The sequence below is a fragment of the Alexandromys fortis genome, unplaced genomic scaffold (assembly GCF_014885135.2).
Source record: "Alexandromys fortis isolate MF-2015 unplaced genomic scaffold, M_Fortis_MF-2015_v1.1 scaffold_25, whole genome shotgun sequence".
NCBI classification, from domain to species: Eukaryota; Metazoa; Chordata; class Mammalia; order Rodentia; family Cricetidae; genus Alexandromys; species Alexandromys fortis.
The window spans coordinates 16,138,667-16,142,148 of NW_026067904.1; the positions used below are offsets into that span (position 1 = coordinate 16,138,667).

Consider the following 3,482-nt stretch of genomic DNA (forward strand, 5'->3'; position numbering starts at 1 on the left):
ATCCTGTGAGTTTCTGTGCACAAACATATCTGTGTTTGTGAAAAAAGAGAGAGAGAGAGAAAGAAGTATATTTAGTTAAACAAGAAGTACAACTACTTTCAAGAATGGAGACAGCACTCAAATCTGTAGTAAATGGAGTCCCAAGAAGGAAGTTTAAGTACTAGAACATATATTTAACATATACCGCTAAGTTTCTTCTCTTTTATTATAAGAATGGCTTTATTTGGAGCTCTGTTTTAAGTATATTTCTCTTTTCCATAAGTACTGTGATCTAATGTTGAGCATTCTCCTTCATCTAGCTGGTGGGACACACACTGAGAGACTCTGGTATAATGTAGAGATACGTAAGTGGCAGTCACTGAGGTTCCCTGTTAAGACTCTAGACACCTTGGTTATAATAATGCAGAGTTATACTTGTGGCAATAGATGCGGTTATTTGGCTGATGTGTTTAATGTCACAATGTATTCCACAGTAACAAGGAGCCATATGAGCATTGACCATAATTTTTTGAGTTGTTGGACGAGATACACAGAGAATTTGATGAATGTCATGGCCATTCAGTTTTCTTTTCTCAAAGAAGTATAAAACAATTCTGAAAGCAGGGAAAGAAGAGTGAAGAGATGAATCATGATCCTATACTGGAGTTACGGTAGAATGATATAGACATGACCAAAACACTTTGCTAAAAGTGAATAACTTGCCCACATATAGAAATTGGATTTGAAGAGGGAATAAAGAGGTGCATTGTATATTCAATTGCTCTTTCTCTTATCCTGACTAATTATTGAGTATAGAGAACACATTGCACATGAGTGTTGACAATGGACAATTTTCTTTACATCATGTTTCAGATGACTATAACTGTGTTTGTCCATCTCTTCGTTTTGTTACATTACATCATATCATTCAGAGACTGAAAATTGTTCTTATTGCTTTAAAAACTTGGTACCAATTTAAAATCAATGAAAATGTGTCCTTAATGATTTAGGCTAACATTAAACTGTCTCTGAAAGTCTAAGTAGTATAAATTGCGTGGAACTGTAATTGAGACAATCATTCATTATACTGACAAGTCATATTTTGTGACAGAGTTTAAGGTACATTCCATAAGTGATATTGTTAAATGATGTCAAGAACCTGAGAATTGACAGGTCATGGGTCCAGGTGAAATTCTATTACTATTGTTACCCTAAAGAACCCATATATAAAATTACTCCTAATGACATGCTGTTATACCAACAGATAATTGAATAACTCAACCTTTTTTAAAGAATGACTTTTTCAGTAGATGATAGTTAACAAGGAGACTCACAACTGTATACATTCAGAGAGTGAGAGGCTTAGAACACTTGTCTGTAGAGTAAATATCTTCATCACACCCTTTACCTCACAGTCCAGAGGTCCATGTATAAGATGAATAGATAATATTTGATGAGCCAGATACATAGATGACTCGAAGACACAGTGCTTTCCAGACACCATAGGAATGATGTACATATGAATACAGAGAGACTGTGACAGCATGTACAGACCTAACCAAGATCAAGATAAACAAAATCTTTGTTTTTCAAGTTGACTTTTATTTGAAATTACTCTGTCCCACATGTATTTTAGAATTCTATACTATACAATAACCCACAAAACCAATAACCCAATACCATAATTTCTAACAGCAAGTTATACAGTTTTTCTAGGTAATAAATGAAGGTTTTCCTTCAATGATTAAGGGACTACTTAAGTTTCTGTAAATTTAAGATAAAAATCACAATTTAAGTTTGTAAGGTTTAACACGTAACTTCAAATATAACATGTTTTATAGGAATCTACAAGCTTTTAATTCCTAAAAGGTAACTTAATTTTTTTTAGGTTCAAAGTTACATTCTTCATATTTTCTCCTACAACTTCAAACTTTCTACACTCAACTAATCAACTGTTCCATGCCACGCCTTGGAACAGACTTGACTACTTAAAGTGTTATTTATTTATCTTCCCCCAAAGAAGGTTAAAAAGCAGTTTGCCACGACTGCAGATTTCTACTAATAGGATGTGTACTACAATATACATCACAAAAGTTTTCAAAAGATCGTTTCTTTCTTCGTGGTAATGAGTCGATCTCCGTGAATGCAGAAAGAACCACACAGTGTAACACCCGGCTCCTTTTTTACTTAGATGTTGAACAACTTAAATGACAATTACACCATTGAGAGAGTAACAAAGGATGTAAAACGGAAACACAATTGGCCACAGATTAAATAACCAGGGTTTTGTTTTGAGGACTAGGAAGCATTGGAAGCTTGGAAATCCAGAATCAAAAAGAAAAAGGAGGGAAAAAAAGTCCTTAACCACAACCACTCCATTATCATTATCAATATCGTCTTGGGCTATAGGAACGAGATCTTGACCGTGATCTATGCCGACTGTAATAAGGAGAAGGCGACCTTCTGTACCGGTAATCGTAATCTTTGCATCTGTCATAGCCTCAATCATATCCTCTATCATAGTAAGAATCTCGTCGTCTACCACCACCGCCTCTGCTACCTCCTCCTCCTCCACCACTTCCACCACCACTATGAGTTGATCTGCCCATGTAAATGCCTTGTGTAGGTGTGTGAGCTCTCTTGGTTATAGAATAATCCACACGAATTCTTCTACCATCCAGCTCCATTCCATTTGCTCTTTCCATAGCCTCCTTAGAGTCATCTATCCTCTCAAAATACTCAAAAGCAAATCCACGTGATCTGCCAGTTCGCTGATCATAAACTACATGGACACCACTCAACGGTTCATATCGAGAAAATACTTCACGAAGATCTCTTTCTGTTGTGTACAAACTGAGGCCAAACACTCCCAGGCAAGTGTCGGGATCTGGATTCGCCCTGCTGCCTGTATGTCTTCTGCGATTAGCCATTGGAGAATGACTCCGGCTTCTTCGTCGACGATACTCGGGCATATAGGATCTACTTTGAGATCATGTCCTATGAGAGTGGGACCTGAACCGACTGTAGCGTCTATGAGAATGTCTCCTTGATCTTGACCTGGATTTTGATCTTGATTCAGAATGGGATTCAGAATGGAAACCCGTGATGGACTACGAGATCCTGACCTGCTCTCTGATTTTACGCAATCAGGAGTTCCCATTGGAGATTTTGACTGAGAGCGAGACTCTCTGCCCTAGAAATTGTTCTCCTTTACAGCACTCATGTCGGCCAGGAGCTCCCGAGAACTAGACAAGAGACAAGTCTCGGCTCGAGGGCCTATGGCCTAGTGATCAGCTGTCTGGATTGTGGGGAGGAGGAAGGTGATGGCAACAAAGGCCAGGGCGCTCCACTCTCACTAGTTCACATGCTCGGGCAAAATGGCCAACAAAATCTTTTTTAAAATTTATTTATTTATTAAAAATTTCCACCTCCTCCCTTCCTCCATTACCTCCCGCTCTCCCCACTCACCCTCTCCCCCTGCTCCAGTCCTAAAAGAACTCAGG

At 38.2% G+C, this 3,482-nt stretch overlaps 1 pseudogene; it reads right to left on the reverse strand.

The window, feature by feature from the left end:
• Nucleotides 1-2,332: 2,332 nt before the first annotated feature.
• LOC126497080 (transformer-2 protein homolog alpha-like) lies at nt 2,333-3,202 on the reverse strand (annotated as a pseudogene).
• Between the last annotated feature and the right edge of the window lie 280 nt (nt 3,203-3,482).